The sequence below is a fragment of the Sipha flava genome, unplaced genomic scaffold (assembly GCF_003268045.1).
Source record: "Sipha flava isolate LNK unplaced genomic scaffold, YSA_version1 110_pilon_pilon, whole genome shotgun sequence".
Taxonomy (NCBI): domain Eukaryota; kingdom Metazoa; phylum Arthropoda; class Insecta; order Hemiptera; family Aphididae; genus Sipha; species Sipha flava.
Window position 1 is genome coordinate 1,158,180 of NW_020271727.1, and position 5,818 is coordinate 1,163,997.

The 5,818-nt window shown below is 32.9% G+C and overlaps 1 pseudogene; it reads right to left on the reverse strand.

Annotated features, from left to right (window-relative positions):
- Nucleotides 1-3,119: 3,119 nt before the first annotated feature.
- LOC112688483 lies at nt 3,120-5,585 on the reverse strand (annotated as a pseudogene).
- Between the last annotated feature and the right edge of the window lie 233 nt (nt 5,586-5,818).

Genomic DNA, 5,818 nt, shown 5'->3' on the forward strand with positions numbered 1-5,818 from the left:
GGCGGCCGCGGTGCGCGGCCGTCGTCGGGAATAACGACCGTCGCCGCGCGCAGACGTGTCCGTACGTGTCGGCTACGCACCGAGATCGTGTCCCGCCCGAGATTTACGATTTTTAATTTAATTATCGTGACGGACGTATCGGCGGTGCGCGTGCGGGCGTACCGCGCGCACGCACGCGCGCGCCCATGCCCCACCGACGGCGGTTCTCGTCTACGTGCGTGCGCGCGCGCTCGCGCACATCGTTGGTCGCGGTGGTTCCCGCCGGGCGGATGTGTGCGACAACGCGTTTCACGCGTATTTAAAACGCCACCACCACGTAACGCTTCGTACGTGAGAGCCATCCGATAACCGTGAAGCGCACATTACGCATCAACGCGTCACTCGTCCGCGCGCGCCCTGTACGCGATGGGAGCCGCTCTCGCAGCCGCCGCCGCCGCCGCCGCCGCTTCGGGATCGTGCTCCGGCATACGGAATCGTGTACGGAGGTGTCTCTCGCACGCGCGTCGCTACGGTCGTTCGATTTGCCGTTTCCCTCCCCCTCGCCGTATATTCTCACCCTTTCCGGGCGGTGTGATCCGGTGCAACGTCACCGTCGCGTATTACATACGTGCCCCCTCCCCCCCGTTCGTCAACATCGTTTGTCGACGAATCGTACCGCGGCAAATTTATCTTTTAGGGACTGTTATCGATCAACGGTAATAATTAACCGATATCAATAGATCGTAAGTTTCGTTTCCTGCCGCCGCAATCGTTCTACGTTTTGAATCTTATTAACGAATCGAAATTGTCAACTGTTTTGATATCTACACGGAGGGGGGGCACTGAATCGGCTGATTTTCATAGATAAATTGTAGAATTGAAATACGATTATTTACCATATCAAAATACATAACTTGCCATTTATTTATTGTTAAAATGATTGCCATCTCTTCTCAAGCACCCTTCTAGCCCATTTCTTATATATATTTTCCACTGCACGGTGTATTACTTCCAAACGTATACTGAACATTTTTTTCTATAATTTTGGTTTTCAATTCATCAATTGTCGTGGTTTCTATGCATAAACTTTACTTTTCAAATACCCCCACGAAAAGAAGTCACATACTGATAAATCAGGTGACCAAAGAATATCACAATATTTGGAAATAATACGATTTCCAAACATTTGTTGAATAGCATTTATTGACACTTGGGCCGTATGAGATGTCGCGCCGTCTTGTTGGAACTAAAAATTAGAGTTTTGAGGAAACTTTGTTAGTTCACCGACTAAAAAATAAATAACGATTTTAATTAACAGTTGTTACCCGTCCATTGTCATCTCCATGAAAATACGGGCCAAGGATGCCATAATGTGAAATTGTACACCATACAGTTACTTGATCACTATGTAAAGGTCGTTGATGAAGTTGACGAGAATTTTCTTCAGACTAATAACTTGGCGTTTAATAGTAACTTATTAGTAAGGCAGAGGACTTGTAGCTCAAAAAATTCTCCAAATATGCACTTAAATATACAAAATATGCATTTTAAAATGAATATTTATTTACAACTTTATTAAACAACTTACAAGTTACAATTAATTATTTTGGTTTATTTTATAGGTTTTCTTATCTGGGATACATACTTTAGGCATTTTTTATAATAAATGGTAAATATAACGCGTTTGGATACCGTTGAGAAACCGATTGAGAAACACAGCGATTACTGAAATATGAATATATCCGATGTCAGCGACAATATTATCTCATCTGTCTATAAATAAAATTAATAACCTGACAATCAATCTAATCGACAACTCTTGAGACGTGTTTTTAGGAAAAACGTTCATCTAAGTAAAGTCAACAAACATATTAATATTATGATCAAATTTAAAATAATTTCAAATTCAACGTTATTTTGCTTTTTTTAATTAAATAAATAAAAACGCTAACGAAAAAATATTAATAAAATGATAAATTATTTAATATATGCGTTTAAAAGTATAAAATGGAAGAAATATGCCCTAAAAACCAAAAAAACGCAAAATAGGTATTTATATGCACAATAAAATTTAAAAACTAGCTTTATGGAAACATAAACGTATTTGTTTCGCACTCTGCTATTTTTGTGACTGTGCAAAAAAAAAAAAAATGCAAATGCTACAAGTCCTCTACCCTACTTATTAGGAACCACAAATAATTAATAACAATTGTATAATTCTGAGAATACAGTAAAGAAATATAGGATACAATACAGTAAGTATAGCATTATAGCTATACAACTGATAAAAATTTGCGAAGAATTGCTCGAAAATAGAAAATAACTATTATATAATATCTAAAATTATAGTCCTTACGTTGGCTACCCGGACATTTAAATATGTGCATCTTTTATTTAAAACTAAGCTAGAAATCGTTAATTTATATTTAAATGTAATAATGTATATGATATTTTTGATATAATTTAATTTTTCGTGATGAACATAAATAATTTTAAAGGTCAAATAATATGAATTTGTGACTTGGACTTTGGAAATCCATGTTTTTTCCAATCGGTATCCATGTTCTTGCGTAGGTAGTTCTCGCGTAGGTAAATAATTGAATCTATTTATGAAATCAAAGGACAGGTTTACCGACAATTTTACACACCGATTAATACTTAGTTATATTAATATACATTTTTGTATATTTAAATAGTCAAAAAAAATATTAAAAATAATTAAAAACTAATCCGGGTGAAGCTGAGTAAATAAGTTGGTATATAAATATACATATAACTTTATTGTGTAACTAGATATCATATATAAAGATGTTATTATAAAAATGTAGGTTACTTTTAAAACGTATCAACACGTTGTTTTCAAATTAGCTTTTGCAAAAAACTTTATCGCACCAAACACTCATTTGTTTAAGTGGTCTACATCAAGTATCAGGTTTTTTTTTTAAAATTTGTTTTTCATGTTAAATAAACATAAACTATGCTCAAAAACTCTGGAAATGCATTATTAATTTGAATCGATCACCGGTGAGTGAAATCGATGAATGAAAAACAATCGTTCAATAGACAAGGGAATATGATAAATAAATGTATTAATCGAGTAATTATATTTCAGTAATCTTATGATCGGATGTTGAATAAGGCTAGCGCCAAGCCTGAGGTCGAAAATCTGTGCAGTTGATTTCGGGATGTTCTCCAAGCAATAAAGACATTTGACTGTCCTTGGGTAATTTGTCGACACGATTTAATACATCACGTAAGTGTAAGATGGCCTTATAATCTGGCATTATGTCAAATAAGTCTGCTTTTCGCTTTTCTTTAAGGCTCACCTTATGCACTCGCACTTTGTCCTCGGCAAAGAAATTCAAAATCTTAAAAGTGAGAAAATCAAATTGAAATTGATCGTATAAAATATATTAAAACACTATTATTTCGTTATGTAATCGAATGTTTGTTGCGATCAAAAACGTATTTCAAAATATCTTGGTTATAAATTAAATTAAAAAATTAATTGTTACAAATCGTACTTTTCTCAGAAATCGTGTGACGTTTTCGTTTCCCAGAGTTTTACTGAGAGGGATAATGGACTCCAGGATTTCTATACATTTCAGCGTGTTGTGCGATCTGGACTCAGATAAAGCCGACATCATTAGAGCATTCAATTGCCATGCGATGCTACCTAAATCACGAGCATCGGTGAACATTTGAGTCGATAGCAGTCTAGTTTTTTTAAATTCTTTTAGTTCCAAGTAGCATTTAATGCGCTCATATTGAAGGTAGACGGTGTACATGGACAAATCTTTTTCTCGTAACTGTTCGGAGAGTTTTTTTCAAAGTATTCCTATAAAACCATATTTTACCAGTTTAAGTCGTCAGAAATAAGTTTTTTTTTTTTAAATATATTACCCAATGTTATGTGTATGTGGCCCAAAGTATGATTCGTAAAATAAATTATTGTATGCGTCGTTCTTCTCGATATTAGAACCTAGTATGAATAACAACCTTTTGTCGTTTAAATCCTCTGTCCACTTCGAAACATCCTGATTCACCGAGCATATAGCTAAACCTAATACTTCGAATAAGTTATTTACTATCTCCAACGGCATGTACCGATGCGTCTCCATGTAATTCATGGCTAATTCGGCCTGCTGCTTAGCGTCTATTATGCGACCGTCCAAGCACTGCGTAACCATCGTATTAACGTACTTTGCGATTTGAAGTTTTATCATATCTTTTTTAAGCTTTTTCTGATCGTTAAATTTATATCTTGGTCGTCGACTAATTACATTAGAAAATGGATCTTGGCAGCTCAAAGCTCTCTATCGAGAATAATAAATTAATAAGTAAAATAGTTATAATATATTTTATATTTTATTATTATGATATTATTATATTTTATTTATAATATTTTACATTTTGACCTTTGGCTTTAAAATAAAAAAAAATGTACATGTTTTGAAATGTTTTATTTATTTATTTTTTTTATTTTACTTTGGCTTTTTCAAACGTTTGAACGACTTTTTTAATATTTTCATGAATTAGTTTGTCATTTTTATGAAATTTGGATAAGTCGTATAATTGATGTTTTCTATAATAATTAACGTTTTCTATTATATTTCGTAAATAGTATGCTTCTTCGGACCGTTCATTTTGAGCTTGATGAAATGTAACGGACTTAGTTTCTCTGTTTTTAATTCGAAGAGGAATGGTTTCATCGTTAAATGATTGGTGATTTTCTATAATGTCTAATATTATGGTTCTTAAACGTCTCATACGTCCCTTAATAGGCAAGCTGTTTTTTATTACTTCATTCGCCTAAAATAATTTGGTTGAACAGTGCTCTTTAATTAACAGTAATAATAAAAAAATGTATTATACTTATGATAACAAATATGATAACATACGGGTTTAATTGAATTGAATTATATTAAATACATATTTCTATAACATAATGAAAAATTATTTTTGTAAATATTTATTTATAAAATTTTGCTAAATAACACAGTTTTAATTTGGTATTAAAATAATTGATATTTTTATGGTTTTTGATTTAAAAATAAATATAATTTATTTAGCCGTTGTTTAAAATATTACTTTATAATATCGATGGTCCTTAACTTAATTATATCTTTATCTTTAACTTATTTAACATATTGCTGTTCACGATAATATAATAATTACTATTAGTACGAATATGTTGGTTTGTTTACTTTCATAAATCCTCTTTGACAATCATTTGACGTTTTAAATTGCTTAGACAATGTATTATATGCAATTAAGCTCTTTTCAAAGTTTCCTAATTCAAAATATAGGCTAGCTTCGTTCTCAATAGTTTGAAATACAAGAGGATCATGCAGCATAGCTTGGTTTTGTTGTGATACAGCTTGTTCGAGCTGTAACATTTTCTGATGGCATTTGCTTAGTTTGACACGCGTTATGGTATCATTAGGGGTGTAGTACAAAACAGTTTCATAACATTTTAAGGCTTTTTCCATGTCGCCTTTCTGCTCGTACCTTTTACCTATCGCTATGGTAACTCTTAACTGGTTCAACCATTGTGGTTGAGGTACTTTGCTATCAAATTCATCTAATCGTAATTTTCTTTGCATATTTCAAACCGTATATACACCTAAAGAAAATTTCCGAACAAATGAAAATGAAGCATTATATTTTAAAATATCAACAATATTATTTTGGTAAAATTTTTGATTATTTCGAATTTCACATTTTTTCGGATTTTGAGATCATGACGATACGGTTTGATAGCTATTGAAATTATATAAATTAAAGTAAATATTCTTATTTTAACACTGTTAATTTGATAATTTATATAATATCATAA